Raw genomic sequence first — 18,646 nt, forward strand, 5'->3', positions numbered from 1 at the left:
ATATATTGCATTAAAATAGCACAGACTTTCCTGAAGCTATCGTGCTAATTTTCCATGACTTTTAGTGGTAGTGTTATGTTCTGCAGGGTCAGGACCTACCTGCTCGCTCACCATAAAATATACACGCTACTCACAGAAAAGGCTTAAGCTTTCCAGGTGGTGCAAAGCAGGAACCTTGTGCTGTGATATGATTATCATATTACCTGTCCACCTGTAAAATTTTGTTGTTGTTTTTTAAAATATTGTTTTCAGAAATCTTTGTAAAGTATATTGCTTATTCAACATGCAAAATTTATATATACACCACGTTCCAAATTATTATACAAATTGTGTTGAAGTGTCATAAAGATTAAATAAGTTGTTTTTCAATTAAGCCCATGGATGGAATAGTGTCTCAGGACTCTTTGTATCACTGAAATCAATCTCAGACACCTATGATCATTAGTTTGCCAGGTGAGCCCAATTAAAGGAAAAACTAGGATGTTCCACATTATTAAGCAGACCACCATTTTAAAGCAATATAGGAAAGAAACATGATCTCTCTGCTGCTGAAAAGCATGAAATAGTTGAATGCCTTGGACATGTAATGAAAACCTTAGATATTTCACGAAAATTTAAGCGTGATCACCATAATGTTAAGAGATTTGTGGCTCAGTCAGAGCACACATGGGTTCATGCGGATAAAGGCACAATGAAGGTTTCTGCCAGACAAATACATCAGATTAAGAGAGCAGCTGCTAAAAGGCCATTACAAAGCAGCAAACACATATTTGAAGCTGCTGGTGCCTCTGGAGCCCTGCAAACATCAAGGTGTACGATCCTCCAGAGACTTGCAGTTGTGCATAAACCTTCTATTCGGCCACCCCTAACCAATGCTCAAAAGCAGAAATGGCTGCAGTGGGCCCAGAACTCCATGAAGACTAATTTTCAAAGTAAGTAAGTAAGTAAACTTTATTTATATAGCACCTTTCACAGACATATGTCACAAAGTGCTTTACAAGGTAAAAACATAATACAGTCATAAAATACACCATGAAAACCCTGGTCTAATTAAAAGCTTTTTGAAATAAAAATGTCTTTAGCTGCTTTTTGAAGGTCTCCACTGAGTCCAAACCCCGTAGAAATAGGGGAAGTGCATTCCACAATCTGGGTGCAACAGCTTGGAAAGATCGGTCCCCTCGGTTTTAAAACGAGTGTGGGGGACCACTAAAAGATTTTGGTTTGCTGACCTCAGGTTACGAGTGGAGGTATGTGTATGAATCAGATCAGCAATGTAGGGGGGTGCCTGTCTCTGTAATGCTCTAAAAGTTAAAACTAGAATTTTAAAATTGAACCTGAATCTGATTGGTAGCCAGTGCAGCGACTTTAACACAGGGGTCATATGAGCACCCTTGTTTGAGCGGGTCAGTAGCCTCGCTGCAGAGTTTTGAACAACCTGTAGGCGGGATAGCCCTTTCATGTTTAGACAAGTAAACAGGCTGTTACAGTAGTCAAGTCTTGTAGAGATAAAAGCATGTATTATCATCTCGAGTTCACTTGTTGACACGATGGATCTAAGTTTAGAAATGTTCCTCAGGTGAAAAAAGCAGGTTCTTACTGTCTGATTTAGATGTCCCTCCAAAGAAAAAGCTTCATTAAAAATGACACCCAAGTTTCTAAGGTTATGTTTCTGGGAGGAACCTAAGTCACCCAGTCGCCGTTTAATATCAGGTATTGCACTGCCTGGTGCAATAATCAAAGTTTCTGTTTTGTCTGGGTTTAGCTGTAAGCAGTTATTGTTCAACCATTGTTTAATGTTGGTTAAACAGTCAATCAGATTGGAGAGCTTATGAGCTTCAGCAGGCTTAAACGAATAATATAGCTGAATATCGTCAGCAAAAAGATGGTAAGATACTTCAGGAAACTGCTGTATTATCTGACTTAAAGGAAGAATGTATATTAAAAACAGAATAGGTCCCAGCACAGAGCCCTGAGGAACTCCACACAACAACTCTGTAGATTCCGACATGATCTGGTTTGCAGACACACTAAAACTCCTTTCAGATATATAACATGAAAACCAGTCTAAAACAGAGCCAGACATCCCAACCAGGTCTCTCAGTCTGTTTATCAGGATGGTATGGTTGACTGTATCAAAGGCTGAGGTAAGGTCTAACAAGACTAGGACTGTGTATTCTCCGGAGTCTGCTGACATCATAATATCATTAGTTACTTTCAGTAGTGCTGTCTCAGTGGAATGCAATTTACGGAACCCAGATTGAAAACGGTCATGGATGTTATATTTCTCCAAGTATGCCGTAAGGTGGACAGCTACTGCCTTCTCAAGGAGTTTTGACATAAATGGGAGTTTGGAGATAGGTCTTAAATTTTGAAGTAGTGTTGGGTCCAGGTTAGGTTTTTTGAGCCTTGGTTCCACAATGGCATGTTTAAAAATGCTGGGGAACACCCCAGTCTGAAGAGAAACATTAAAAAGGTTCACAACCCAAGGACCAATGGTGTCAAAGGCATTAATAAAAAGCTTAGTGGGGATAATGTCTGAGGGGCTTGAGGATGGCTTCATTTTGTCAACCAGGGCTGCTATTTCCTCATATGTTACAGTTGTAAAAGTTGACCAGGAGTACAAAGGGAGTGCCTGACTCGGAGAACAAGAAAGCTTTGGGGAAATTTTAGCATTGACGTCATTAATCTTATCAACAAAAAATCGGAGGAGTTTATTACTATCTACTGTATAGGAATTTCTTTTACCTAGGTATTTAATCGCATTATGTTATTGTATTAACATGTCTGACACTCATACTGTAAGACAAATGGTAGGGGGTGTAGCAAGGATGTTGGGGGGGAAACAGGAACTCCAGAGGACCAGTCTTTTGTCTCTTGAGGACTCTGGGAAGTAGCAAGGGAGTGTGAACCTTAAGGTGTGAAACAGCTGTGTACTGCCTTTGTTCCTGGAGAAGGTATTTAACTGAGAGCTATGCTAGGCTCAGTGAGAACTCTGCTGACCGTCTGTCCCGCGGCCATGGAGGGCTCCACAAGCTTGTTTGTCTGTTCTTTGTGTGCATGGATTAAAAGAATGTTAGCTACCGCTCACCGCTCGTCTGCAGTCTTTATTTAAGTGGAAAACTTCCACAACAAAATGGCGCTGCGAGCAGGGTGGTCCGTGTGGTCGCTGAACAACGGTTCCGTGGACGGGCTGATCACCCCTGAGGGAAAAGGTACCTTTGTCCTACCAGCTGTTGAAGCAAAGGAAATGGAGGAGTCACGGAGCCGTGTGTTTCAGTCACCACCGAGATCATCGATTTTGAGGGGACTTCGATCTGCAGATGGGTGAGTTGTAGCTAACTTTGTATACAGTTATGAGGAGTTTTTTGTCTGGCCGAATGGTGAAGTGCTTGCTGCTCCGGAGTTCGAGTCTCCGGAGGGAAAATCCTGGGGTTAGAGTCCCCAGGCTTGTGTTCGGTTCCGGTGTTGTGCAAAAGAAAAGCAGTCGTCTGCAAGAGTAATTGCAAAAACACCGGTCCATCACAGGGAACGGTGGTTCGAGTCCACCGTTGATAATCACGTCTGCACAATACAGTGTGTGGAGTGACGGTATTTTAGCACTTTTCTGCCGGTGTCGTGCCAAACTAGGTATCCCCGACAGAATTTGTTTCCCCTGCGTCGGAAGCACACGCTGGACTGTCCAAATCACGGACAAACAGTATCCCACATTGTTGATTTTTAGTTTACAAACACTTCTTATAATGACTAACTACTCCTGACATTTTTGAGATGTTAGCTCTTTATACAACGAAGTTATAGTGGGATACAAATAATATCAGGCTGACCCTGCCACAATATGTTCCCCCTGTGTAAATCACGGACAAACAGTATCCCACATTGCTGATTTTTTGTTCACAAATACTTCTTATTATGACGCATTACTCCTGAAACTTTGGAGGATTTAGCTCTTTATATAGTAAAGTTACAGGAGAATAAAAATAGTTATCAGCCAAAATGTTAATGGTTTATTAAAATAATCCCACCTGACACCCGTGAGCAATAAATATATAATTTTCTGTTGTAACCCTCAAACTGAATGGTAATGTAACGATACAAATTTTTCACAAAATGAAAACATCAGTACTTCTTGCGTGCTCCCAGCACAGGGGAAACAAATTCTGTCAGGGATACCTACTTTGGCACAACACCGGTAAGGGAAGAAGGCCATTGCAGGGGACGCTCTGAATGTAAATATGGGATCTAGATCCAGTAGCAGCGCTCCACTGGGCGACCAGAGACAAAACTCAATACGTGACTGTATGGTAAGAATTGAGTAAATGTGTAGTGTGTAAGATTGCAGAGAATGGTTGTGTGGGAAACGTTGATGTGTGTGTAAAAACAGTAAAAATTGGGTTACAAAATGTTGAAAATGGGGAACAAAAACAAGAAAAAAAAAAAAAAGAGAGGAATGTAGAAATGTGTGTAACAGTTGTTTCCAACTAGAGGGAGAAGGTGGTACTGCAGGCCACCAGCTCCCCTAGGGTGGACACACACGAAAAAATTTTTTTTTTAGCAGAATTGTTGATAAAATAAGCAAAATAGGAAGAGGGTTTGGTGGTTTTCAACGTAGAACAACTACAATCTCTCTGGGTTTTTAAGAAAGGAGAGTTCAGAACCAGAGAGGGGAGATGTGTTGTTTTAAGCAATGAGAAGAATGATCAAAATGTCTCAGTGTGTCACTTGCAGGTGAAGAGCAGACCTGGATCAATTTTCCACATGCAGCAGTCGGAAGAAAATTATAGGTTAACATGATTAGAAACACTCAAGCCAAGTTTTGGCTGAATTGTTTTACAGCTTAACTTCCATGTGTTTGTCACCCTGAGAACACAAGCTCCAAGAATCTCTCCCTGAAGACAAGAAATGCAGTTCCAGAACAACGAGATGGATCTCAAGAGCTCACAGCAGCATCCTGAGCAGTGAAGAAAAGGTCCAGCAGCAACAGCTGTGCAAGACAGCGACAGCAAGGAGAAAAATGGCATCATCATGACTGGATGGATGGATGTGCATTTCCAACGAGCTGCACCTTCACTGTGTGTGAATGGACTTTTGAAAAGACTGCTTGAGTTGGACATTTGCCACTTTCGGCGCAAAATGGCAAAATGAGACAGTGGAAAACACAGGACAAAGCTGAAATACAACTGACTCTCACTGGACTGCTGCAAGGGGGGAGATGAGATGAGACCACAGTGAAAGGAGCAGGGGACAACATGGAGGAAGGCTGGTTGTAGTGTGGGAATAAAATTTGGGTTTAGGAAACTGGGAAGGAAAAAAACGACTGCCTTGCGTGGAGAATTGAAAAGTGTCTGGAGCACCGCAAAAAGGAGAGGTACACAAAAATTACACAAACAGAAAAATGCATTAATCCTACTAACACAAACACACATGCAATGAAGCTCATGAAGACCAAATAGCATTTTAAGCATTGCTGTTACCATCATCTTGTCCAGTTAGCTTAGTAGGTTAAGAAGTGATACATAGACTAGTGAACTAGTATTATTTTTGGGGAAGGATGATTGAATCAGCGGTGAACAGAATGCTGCGGGAGGGTCAAATGAGTGGAGACTAATAGATTATTGAGTTTCTGGTTTCTGATGTGTGAGGGAGGTCTTATCATGACACACATCTGGGTACATGGGGAAAACAAAAACTCATTTTCTAATAGAATATTGCTGTTGTGTGAGGTGTGACTGGTGGATGAAAGTTTTGGGGATTTACTTGGCTGATGCATTTTCTTTTGGTACCACTTTGAACCTGGCAATTAGTTGTTTTGATCTATCATTCTAAGGGAGTATGCTTAGACAACTTCTAAAACTAGGCCTACATATTTTTTGATTTTTGTTTGGCAATTTTCTCTTTTTCAAGCAGGCCTGCAAGATCGGAATCGAAAGCGCTATACAACATGTTGAACAATCGCAAGTGAGCTTCTCCAAAATTAAAATGGGCTCAGGAGAAAGCCACTTATTTGGGACAATCAGAAAACAAGTCCCTGGCAAAAAGGATTCAGCGAGGTAATCCAGTCTAAATTCTTTTTTTTCCTTTTTGAAATGACGTCATTGCTGGCAGTAGAAACTTATTGCGACACAAGAGGTTCTGCTATCAGCAATAAACACGGGGATTGACTGGACTGACAAAAACTTGACTGACTTGACACCAATATGCAAGATTGCACCTCCACCCAGAGAGACAAAAGGGTGGATGTATATATGTATGTTTCTTTTTACAGGAGCAGAAAGGTGACAGCAACGGGTTGCATGGGCTTTTGAGCCGTGCTGACTTAACCTTTTAAATGCCACTTTCTGTGTCTTTGTGAATTTACCAGCGGTGTGTTATTCATGACCTTGTATTGTTTACAGTGCAGAGGTCACTGTGAGAAAGTGTGCATACAGACGCGCTGCGCTAACATCTATATCACTTTTTCCACAGCAGAGAGCATAATCATATGATCTAATCACATGATTTACAGCAGGACACACCACTGGCTAATTTTTTTTTTTCCTTACGACAGGGCCTGGAGTAAAGCTACTTCAGGGGAGAAGCCCTGAGAATTTTAAAGAGACAATGCACAACTTTATTGTGTATGTCTAATTGTGCTAAGCTAACATAGGGCAAAAGAGGGTTTTTCCGGGGAAGTTTTCATTTTTAAATTGCAGGAACCATGACATGAGGGATATGGAAGGATTGACCGAGGCGCAGATGCAAACTATGACTAGGAGAGAATGCTTCAAGAGGACCACTGAGAAGCAGGGACCATCTGCAGGACAACAGACAAACGACAGTGGGCTGCACCACTGGGCTTCCAAAGGATTATCACGAGGAGATTTTGAACAGCAAAATCTTAAAATAAAATGAAAGAGTTTCGTCGTTGACGCTGAGGAAGACAACTAAGGTGTACGACGTGCTCTGCCTTAAATCTACAGCCGCGTTGGAACAGAAATCGAGGGATGGAGAGAGCGTGCCAAGCTCCAAAAGTGACAGCGCAAGGAAGATCAGCGTTGGAATTATGACTCTGTAAATGGCACAGACACCAGGAGCCATGACTGTGACAGAGAATGACCACCTAATGCTGTTTCACTTTGCCATGCAAAGTACTTTGACACTCTGGAGAAGACCTTTCCTCTGTATCATTGTTGTTTCCATTTGCATGTGAGAGCTTAGATTGTGGGGAAGATTAAAGATGAACAAAGGGTGGTGGGAGAACAGTGAAGTGAGGATACACAGTGTGAAACTCCTTTAAGTGTACAATAATGTTGATGTGATATACAGAATGTCAGGAAAGAAATTCTGGTTTTAATGTGATTCTTGATTTAAGAATCAAAGGGTGGGATTGTATAGGAATTTCTTTTACCTAGGTATTTAATCGCATTATGTTATTGTATTAACATGTCTGACACTCATACTGTAAGACAAATGGTAGGGGGTGTAGCAAGGATGTTGGGGGGGAAACAGGAACTCCAGAGGACCAGTCTTTTGTCTCTTGAGGACTCTGGGAAGTAGCAAGGGAGTGTGAACCTTAAGGTGTGAAACAGCTGTGTACTGCCTTTGTTCCTGGAGAAGGTATTTAACTGAGAGCTATGCTAGGCTCAGTGAGAACTCTGCTGACCGTCTGTCCCGCGGCCATGGAGGGCTCCACAAGCTTGTTTGTCTGTTCTTTGTGTGCATGGATTAAAAGAATGTTAGCTACCGCTCACCGCTCGTCTGCAGTCTTTATTTAAGTGGAAAACTTCCACAACACTACTTTAGAGTGTACATCTAAAGGTACCACATCTGGGGAGACAATAGCACTAACTTTGTCAAAAAGAAACTTGGGATTTCTCTTGTTTTTTGTTATGAGCCTAGAAAAATATTCAGATCTAACAGTTTTCACTGTGTCATTTAAGGAGAGCATGAGATCTCGAAGATGGAGCCTGTGTACATCAAGTTTGGTTTTCTTCCATAGTCGTTCTATTTTGCGGCATATTCTCCTTAAGTTTAAGATAGTCTCATTTATCCAAGGGCATGTCTTCTTTTGTAAAGCCGAGCTTGTTTTAATAGGTGCCACATGATCCAAAATGGATGTGCATTCCCTATTAAAAGACTGAATAAGAACATTTACATCGTTTCCGGTAAAAAGTGGAGACCTGTCAAACATAATGGAGAACCTCTCAGCAGTAGTCTCAGTTATTATGCGTCTATGAGTTTTTAACTTCACAGGCGTCTGTTTAGAGCTAAAATTAAGTTCAACAAAGATACAGTTATGATCACTCAAATGTACATCCTCAGCAAACACATTGCCAATGTTGAGGCCCAAGGAAAAAACAAGGTCCAAAGTATGGCCTTTTAAATGGGTTGGACCAGAGACATGTTGGACAAAGTTAAAAGACTCAGATATAGATAGAAGTTCAGCTGCAGAGTTAGATGAGGCATCATCAATATGAATGTTAAAATCCCCAAGAATTAAAACTTTCTCCAGCTTGATAATAGAAGATAAGAAGTCCATAAAATCCTTTAAGAACTCAGTAGCAGGGCCAGGAGGGCGATAGACTAAAACACAATAAAAGATGTTCTGTAGGAGCCATAATTGAATGTATTGAATTTTTTGATGATCACTGGGTTTTCATTTGTATTGGTTGCTATGGGGATGTGTAATGGGAGTCACGTGGGTGCTAGCGGTGACATTAAGAGGGCGTTGTCAGTCTGTCATTCACTGGTTTTGATTTTGACAGAGAGGAGGGCTGGGTAGCCGTAGTTTTTGTTGACCGCTGCACAACATGTTTTGTCTTGTTATATTAGAGCCTGTGACATTGTAAGAGTCCAAATCGCGAGATGACATTACTCTGTAAACACTTTAATAAACAAGAAAACAATTCCACCTTTCGCATTATTGCGTAAACTTGACAGCGCGTCAGGCAAATAGGCGGGCTCCATCCCCGGCCTCTAGCGACTGTGGAAGTCGCTACATCTTTAGTCAACAAAAAACGGCATTCTGGAGAAGCAAGCCGCAAGCAGGATCAAAGAAATCAATCAAGGAACCTGAAAGACGCCAAGTAAGTGCAGCGCATCTGAATGAGTGAGCCAGCAGCACCGACACACCTGACGCAATTCTGAGGAGCGCAGGTAAGAGTACCTGTGCATGTCTAGTTGTGGAAAAGGAAGCCACATTGCATTAGCGCTGAGATGTTTCAAGAAGAGACACTGAATGGAATGAATGTTGGTTAAACGTGCAATGTTTTTGGCTGCGCTCTTGGATTGATGTCTGCACTGCGTCTTATTAATTATGCTGCTTGGATGATGTTCAAATGGACAATTAAAGTGCCGTTACGTTGAAAGGATTTTATGGTCAAACTCTATTGTGGCTTCCAGTGGATATGTTTTAATGGATGATCACTGAGGATTAAAAAAAAAAAAAAAACCGAACAAACAAACGGGGAAAGTCATGAGTCAAACAGGTGGTGATGATTGTTCCTCTAATGATTTGGGGGGAAAGAGAGAAAGAAAAATGACTGGAAAGGCATTGTTGAATAAAATCGAAAAATTACAAAATGAATGCAAAATATATGTCAATAAAATGAAAGGACTAATACAAAAAATGAAAGAGCTAATGCAACACAATGAAAATCTTTCTCAAATTAAGCAGTATGTGGTGGATTTAAAGGCACTGTGTGAAAAGGCTTCAAGTTCACATGTTGAGGTGTTGCCTTTGGTGCCAGAGAAAGAAGTATTAAAACAAGAGGAATGGTTTTCAAGTATCATGAAATACACCAATGTGTTTTTAAATGAAATTCAAAACTGGATAAATCAAAGAGAACAAAACCCTGCTGTTTGTCCAAAGCAAATCAATTTATTGGAAAACAATGTTGCATCAAATACTGAGATAGAAGTGGAGGATGATATCAAGCCAAGTGATAGTGTTTCTAATGTTGAAAGCCACAAAACTTCTTCATCAAGATCATCAACTTCATCTGTTCGTATGAAAGCTGAGGCAGAGTTGGCAGCTTTAATGATAAAGCAGAAATTATTGGATGAAAAACATGTACTGGAAGAAGAGGAGGAACGTCTTCGTAAAAGAAAGGAAAGGCTAAAGTTGGACACTGAAATTGCTGAAAAAATGGCAACAATAAATGTCCTTAAAGCTCAAAGTATAACAAGCAAAAAAGGATCTTCAAAAGTTTCAGATGGAATGAATTCATACATTTCCAATGAAAGATCTAAACAAACCTTTAATGTTGATGTATTGGAATTTATACCTCACATTTCTGCAAGACAAAATTCACTGACTAATGCTGAAACTCAAAATAGGAGAAAAGAAAAAACCCAGGAATGTGTCATGCAACAAGCAGTGTTGACTGAATCTTCTCAAAATAAGCATCCTCGAAAATATTCAGTTATTCCTTCAAACCCATCTGATGCAAATGGACAAAATGACTGTCATACAAATGGTATGTTGGAACTGGAACCACAAAATGATGTTATTGGAATAATGACTAAACAAAATGAAATAACAACACTCTTAATCCAACAACAAAGCCTCTTTTCTTTACCAAAGAGAGAAATACCTCATTTTGATGGAGATCCACTTCAATATTATTCATTTATTAAAACATTCGAGAATGCAGTTGAGTGCAATACGAAAAATAACAGTGATCGTTTATATTTTTTGGAACAGTACACAAGAGGCCATGCAAAGGAATTGGTGAGAAGCTGTCAACAAATGAACTCAGATCGTGGTTATCGCAAGGCAAAATCACTGTTAAAGGAGCACTATGGCGATGAACAGAAGGTCGCAGCTGCATATCTGGACAAGGCACTTTCATGGCCATCGATTAAAACAGAGGAAGTAAAAGCTCTTCAGAACTACAGTTTGTTCCTCAGGGGATGCTGTAATGCAATGGAGGAGGTGCAGCATCTGAGTGATTTGGACATGCCTTCTAATATGGTGAACATTATTAAAAAATTGCCGTATAAATTTAGGGACAGATGGAGAAGCCATGTTTGTGACCTGCAAGAAAGGCATAAAAGAAGAGCCAAATTTATGGACATTGCAGACTTTTTAGAGAAGCAAATAAGAATATTAACTGATCCTGTATTCGGTAATATTCAAGATTCTCCGCTTTCTTTACCAACTAAAGGAATGAGTAAACCCAAGTATCAAGGCAGACCTGGAAATAAAGGAACAAGCTTTGCCACCACTATGCAAGCTGTGGAGAGTACACCTAAGCCTGCGGAAACAGAAATGAAAAATAATCAGGTTGGAAGGAACGTCTGTATTTGTTGTGGAGGAAGACACATGTTGGACGTATGTGCACAGTTGGGAAAAATGGCTCATGAGAAGAAGATAACCTTCTTAAAGGAAAATGGCATCTGTTTTGGCTGCTTGTGTATAGGACACATCAGTAAAGATTGCCGTAAGAGGATTTCCTGTTCCAAATGCAGCCGGAAACATCCCACCATCCTGCACAAAGAAAGTTCACCTTCTGAAAGGACCGACAGGAACACGCAGCCGCATGTGAGCACATTGGTGTCGAGTGGTCTTACAGGGGCTGGAGACCAGGACTGTAAACTGCCCATTGTGCCTGTCCAAGTAAAGTCAAAGAAAGGAAGCAACATTATTACAACATATGCTTTTTTGGACCAAGGGAGCACAGCAGTTTTCTGCACTGAGAGTCTGATGCGCAGACTACACCTTGAGGGAAGGAAAGGAAACATCCTCCTCAGAACCATGGGCCAAGAAAGAATTGTGGGCAGCAACACTTTATCAGGACTGGAGGTTGCCGCTTTTTGTGGTGACGAATTTCTGGAGCTGCCAAAAGTATACACACAGGAGTCCATGCCTGTACATAAAGAAAATATTACAACACCAGGAGATATTGAAGGATGGGCACATTTAAAACACATAAACTTGCCTCGAATAAATGCAGGAATCGAGCTTCTGATTGGAACCAACATTCCTAAAGCCTTGGAACCTCTGGAAGTGGTGTGTAGTGTTGATGGAGGACCGTATGCCGTAAGGACGAGGCTTGGCTGGACCATCAATGGGCCACTTTCAGGAAACTGTGAAGCTACAGGTGATCAGAAGCATCCACAAGTTACAGTCAACAGAGTTTCTGTTGTGACCCTGGAGGAGCTTTGGCAGCAACAGTTCAAGAATGACTTTCCTGAGAGTAAAGTTGATGAGCAGGTTGGATTGTCAAGAGAGGATCAGAGATTTCTGGAAATAGTGACTAACTCTGCCAAATATGTGGGTGGTCATATCCAGATAGCATTACCTTTTCGGAATGCCAGTATCAGTATGCCAAACAATAAGAAAGTTGTTCAACAACGTCTGCGCTTTCTAAAAAAGAGATTTGAGAGAGACGCTGTGTTTCATACTGAGTACAAAGTCTTCATGAATGAGCTCCTGGCTAAAGGTTATGCTGAAAAGGTCCCAGAAGAGGAGATCGATCGCAATGATGGCAAGCTGTGGTATATACCACACCATGGTGTTTACCATCCGACCAAGAAGAAACTCAGAGTTGTGTTTGACTGTGGAGTGAATTATCATGGAACATCTTTAAACTCCCAACTCTTACAAGGACCTGATCTTACAAGCTCTTTAATAGGAGTGGTCACAAGATTCAGGAAGGAGCCAGTTGTAATTATGGGAGATATTGAATCCATGTTCCACCAAGTCATGGTTCCAGCTGAGGATAAAGATCTATTGAGATTTCTCTGGTGGCCTAAAGGTGATCTGGAACAACCAACATCTGAATACAGGATGAATGTACATCTCTTCGGAGCAACTTCATCGCCAAGTTGCGCCAACTTTGCACTCAGAAAGTGTGCGGCTGACTTTGGACATCTCTACAGTGAGGAAGCTGTGAAGACGTTGTTGCACTGTTTTTATGTGGATGATTGTCTGGTGTCCATTGGAACTGATGAGGAAGCAGTGTTAATGTACCAAGAGTTGGTTTCTTTGTGTGCCAAAGGAGGATTTCTGCTCAAAAAGTGGATCACCAACAAGCCTGGAGTGCTGGGATCCATTCCTGAAAGTCACAGAGCAACAGGCATGAAAGAGTTGAACATGGAATTGGATTCCTCAATGATCGAGCGAGTTTTGGGTGTGGAGTGGTGCATAAAATCAGACTCCTTTAAGTTCAAGATTGTGCTCAAGGACAGACCGCTCACCAGAAGAGGAATCCTTTCAATTGTCAGTTCTATCTATGATCCTCTTGGAATGCTAAGTCCTGTGGTCTTAACTGCTAAGAAAATCCTAAGAGATCTATGCCAGGAAGGAATCGGCTGGGACGATAATGTACCAGAGCTGTTTTCCAAAAGATGGTTAACATGGCTCCAGCAGCTTCAGCTATTGAGCAAGTTTGAAGTGAGTCGATGTCTGAAACCTGATGGATTTGGAGAAATCACGAGTGCTCAGTTGCACCATTTCTGTGATGCCAGTGAGGATGGGTATGGAACAGTGACCTATCTGCTGATTGAAAACATCTGTTCAGAACGACACTGTGCGTTTGTTATGGGAAAGGCTCGTGTTGCTCCTCTTAAATCCTTTACCATCCCGAGAATGGAGCTCATTGCAGCAACCATGGCCAGTCGATTGGATGTACTCTGGAGGAAAGAGCTGCAGATGGAACTTCTGGATTCTGTGTTTTGGACAGATAGTGCTTCTGTTCTTAAATACATCAGGAGTGAGACTTCAAGATTCAAGGTTTTTGTGGCCAACAGAGTTTCACAAATCTTAAGAGTTTCATCTTCCTCACAATGGAGATATGTGGAAACAGCCAGTAATCCAGCAGATATGGCCTCAAGAGGAGTGAAAGTCGACGTTTTTATGAAGCATACAAAATGGTTGTCCGGGCCTCAGTATCTTCTACAATCTAGGAGTGAATGGCCTGTCTACCCAGATGACATCAGTCTGCTTGCATCTGATGATCCTGAGGTAAAAACAGTTGCCACAGTGAGTGTTGAGCAAGCTGGAGAAAATTCTGTTACTCGCTTGTTTAAACATTTTTCCACCTGGACACGTCTTAAGAAGTCAGTGGCATGGCTGTTAAAATTTAAGGACTTGCTTCTGTCCTTTGTGAAGAAAAGGAGAGAATTGTGTTCAAGCTTACCACAGTCAGAGGTCAGCAAAGAGCAACAGAGATCATTTGTGGAAGAGAAGCTGAGGAATTTCCAGAGGACATCTGTGATTACGAATCTTACAGTGGAAGATCTGGACAAAGCTGAGGTTGTCATTATCAAGTTCTGTCAGAGGATGAGATTTTCCTTGGAGCTTGTGAGTCTGGAGAAGGGACAACCCATTATAAAATCAAGTCCTCTAAGAAGACTCTGCCCACAGCTGCAAGATGGAATTCTCAGAGTGGGTGGGAGACTCAGTAGATTATTGATGCCGGTTGAGGTGAAACATCCCATAATACTAGCAAAGGATCAACACATTTCCGAGCTCTTGTTTAGACATATACATCAGGAAGTTGGACATGGTGGTCGTAACCACATGCTGTCTAAGCTAAGAGAAAAGTACTGGTTGAGTGGAGCTAGTACAGCAATAAGAAAAGTGTTATCTAAATGTGTCATCTGTCGACGTCTTAATGCGCCACCAGTGAATCAACAGATGGCGGATTTGCCCAATGAAAGAATCATTCCAGATGAACCTCCATTCACGCGGGTGGGAGTGGATTACTTCGGACCCTTCAGTGTGAAAAGTAGGAGGAGCGTGGTGAAGAGATACGGTGTTATATTCACTTGCCTTGCTATCCGTGCTGTTCACATTGAGGTTGCTCCATCACTGGATACCAACTCATTCATTAATGCATTCAGACGTTTCAATGCAAGAAGAGGTCAGGTTCGAGAACTGCGTTCTGACAACGGAACCAATTTTGTAGGTGCTGAACGTGAACTTAGAACTGCCATTGAACATTGGAACCAGGCGAAAATCAATGACGTCTTTCTGCAAAAGGGAATTAAATGGACCTTTAATCCACCTGGAGGTTCACATCACGGAGGAACCTGGGAGCGACTGATAAGACTGGTTCGCAAAGTACTTAATTCCATAATGAAAGTACAAAACCTGGATGAAGAAGGTCTTCATACAGTACTTTGTGAGGTTGAAGCCATCATTAACAGCCGCCCAATTACCAAAGCCTCAATGGATCCTAACGACCTGGAAGCTTTGACCCCTAATCATCTTCTTCTGTTAAAGACCTCACCGATATTACCACCAGGATTATTCCATTCCACTGATATGTACACACACAGAAGATGGAAACAAGTCCAATACATGTCTGACTTGTTTTGGAAAAGATGGGTGAAGGAATACCTACTACAGCAACAGGAACGTCAGCGATGGATTGGAGTAAAGAGGAACCTCATCATGGGAGATCTGGTTCTCATCATGGACAGTTCGGCACCTCGAAACTCTTGGCCAATGGGACGTGTGATAAAGACTTTTCCGGACCGAAGAGGATTCGTTCGTCAAGTTCGGATTAAGACTCAGACTAGTTGCCTGGATCGACCTATTACCAAATTGTGTCTACTGCTGGAGGCAGATCGCAGTTAAAGACTTCTGGGTCCAATTATCAGACTTTGATTGTATTTGGACATAAAATGTCTCTCATTTTTCTTTAAAGAAAGACTTTGATTACCTATAGGATTCCTGTGGGTAATATTGAAATACAGTAAATGATTGACTTTTCTCTGCATGTTTTATGTCTCCTACTTGGTTAATTATGGGTAATTATTAGAAGGGATCCTAATGATTAGGGGCTGGTGTGTAGGAGCCATAATTGAATGTATTGAATTTTTTGATGATCACTGGGTTTTCATTTGTATTGGTTGCTATGGGGATGTGTAATGGGAGTCACGTGGGTGCTAGCGGTGACATTAAGAGGGCGTTGTCAGTCTGTCATTCACTGGTTTTGATTTTGACAGAGAGGAGGGCTGGGTAGCCGTAGTTTTTGTTGACCGCTGCACAACATGTTTTGTCTTGTTATATTAGAGCCTGTGACATTGTAAGAGTCCAAATCGCGAGATGACATTACTCTGTAAACACTTTAATAAACAAGAAAACAATTCCACCTTTCGCATTATTGCGTAAACTTGACAGCGCTTCAGGCAAATAGGCGGGCTCCATCCCCGGCCTCTAGCGACTGTGGAAGTCGCTACATGTTCGTAGAGCCCACCTTAATTGTTTGCGACTCAAAGGAAGAATAGTTTTCAGTTTGCATACCTCTGCAGATGAAACTGTCCTTAAAGACAACGGCAAGACCTCCACCACGGCGACCTAAACGGGGGGCGCCCAAGTAAGAGCAGTCTGCAGGACGCAGTTCGTTTAGGTGAACAAATTCGCCATCCCTCTGCCATGTTTCGGTGAGAAACAGAAAGTCCAGGCTTTTCCTTGTGAAGAGCTCATTCAGAGAGAAGGATTTGTTTGCGATGGAGCGGGCGTTCAAGAGCGCAATGCGATTAAAAGCTGGTAGCGCAGGTTTCCCATCAGCTTGTCGGAGTGGAATTGACAGCAAACACCATGTCCGCACGCGAGGTCTCCAGCAGCGCCACGGAACCGGCGGGGCCAACCACCGGTTGTGTGATGCGGGCTGTGAGGGCGCAGTGGTGGGGGGATAATCGGCAAAATCCAGAGCATCAGATGGGCAGGATCCACGCTGTAGTGGCTGCAAGTACGTGTTTCCAATCAAATCCGGAAGGGTAACTGGTAGCAGAAACCGGGGACGCCTCCAGACGAGTCGGGAGATCTCCGATCTGTAGGCTCGTCTGATGTGTACCTGGATGCCGGCCCTACAGCCTCTTTTCCTCGATTTCTTCTTGGAATTGCTTAGGGCACGTTTCGCCGGTAGCAAGAAGTAATCCGGTGAGGTGGAAGATTGCACAAATGGTGGGGGGAAAGTTTTTCTATAACTGTCCCAGTCATCATAAAGACGTTCCATAGACTCTTTGATGTGGAGCAAGGAAGAACGGTCGTAAATCACAGCAGCATAGCTCCATATATTAAACGTCAGGGCTGATATAAAAACATAACATACAATACAGCGTAGGCAGGTAGACGTTGAGCCGAGCAAAGGCGCCATCCTCCTGTCACAGTCAGCTGTCACAGTCAGCTGATTCCCAGCTGTCCAAGGAACGTATATGACTGCAGGAATGATGACAAAAACACAGTGACAGAGTTACCAAAAATGAGAGATTGAAAAAAACCCAACAATGTGTACTTTTGATTGTAAACCTTATAAATATAACTTAAAGACAAAGTTAGTTATTTATTTCTTCTTTGTCATCTGAATGATGTGTTTGTGCGTCCTGAGACAGGAACACAACTGTTGTTAAACACAGATCTTCATCCTGAAAGACAATATAACATTTGTAATTAGTTAGTTTAGTTTTGCAATGCTAGTTTTCCATTTAACAAGCGTGTTAATATTAACGACCTGTGAATGTGATGCATAAGGTACAAAAGCACAAATCAAGATTATGAAGGGAACCTTGGTTACCATCATTTTTATAGTGGCGACCCTTCCCATGAGTGATATGGATAGAGATTTCCATCTAGCCAGATCGCCTTCTATTGTCTTTAAAAGTGGGATGTGGTTTAATTTAGTTAATTCTGCAAGCTTAGGAGAGATATTGATACCTAAATATTTAATATTTCCAGATTGCAGTGGGGTAGATGAAGAATTATAGAAGGAGCAATTAATCGGAAGAACTGTAGATTTTGACCAGTTAATTGAATAATCTGAGACTTTTGAGAAAGAGTTTATCAATGCAATCACCCCAGAGAGATTGGTTTTTGAGTTTTGGAGAAAAAGCAACGCATCATCCGCATAAAGGCTGATTTTATTTTCGACATTCCTACATTTTATGCCCTTAATTGTTGTAGCCTGTCTAAATGCTGCTGCTAGTGGCTCAATAAAAATTGCAAACAATGAAGGGGAGAATGGGCATCCCTGCCTGGTGCCCCTTAGGAGACAGAAGCTGGAGGATGTTTGGTCATTTGTTCTGACACATGCTGTTGGGGAATTATATAATATTTTTAACCAGCATATGAAAGAGTTTCCGAAACCAAATTTGTGTAAAGTTGCAAATAGAAATTTCCAGTTAACTCTGTCAAACGCCTTTTCTGCATCAAGAGACAATATTATGATTTCAATGTTTTTACTGCATGAATAGTCTATTAAATTAAATAATCTACACGTATTTGTTGATGAGTGCCCCCCTTTTATGAAACCAGTTTGGTCAGGATAAATTAAAAGGGGGGTTATTTTCTCTAATCTAATCTCTTTGAGAGAGCTTTGCAGATTATTTTGAGATCTACAAGGGATCTTAAAATAATAAATAAAATCTAAAATAATAATAAATAATAAGGGATATTGGACAATAGCTGGAGGGAAATACAGGGTCTTTGCCTGGGTTAGTAAGATATTAATATTTGCAGAATTCATATTTGGTGGTAGTCTGCCATTTTCCTTGATTTCCTGCAGCATTCTGTGAAACATTGGTGCCAGAGTTGTCCAGAATTCTTTGTAAAATTCTGCCCGAAAGCCGTCTGGACCTGGAGCCTTATTATTGGGCATACTTATCAGGGCTTCCTGGAGTTCACCTGGTGTCAGTGGCGAATCCAATGCCATTGCGT

This window comes from Neolamprologus multifasciatus, chromosome 6 (genome assembly GCF_963576455.1).
Source record: "Neolamprologus multifasciatus chromosome 6, fNeoMul1.2, whole genome shotgun sequence".
NCBI lineage: Eukaryota > Metazoa > Chordata > Actinopteri > Cichliformes > Cichlidae > Neolamprologus > Neolamprologus multifasciatus.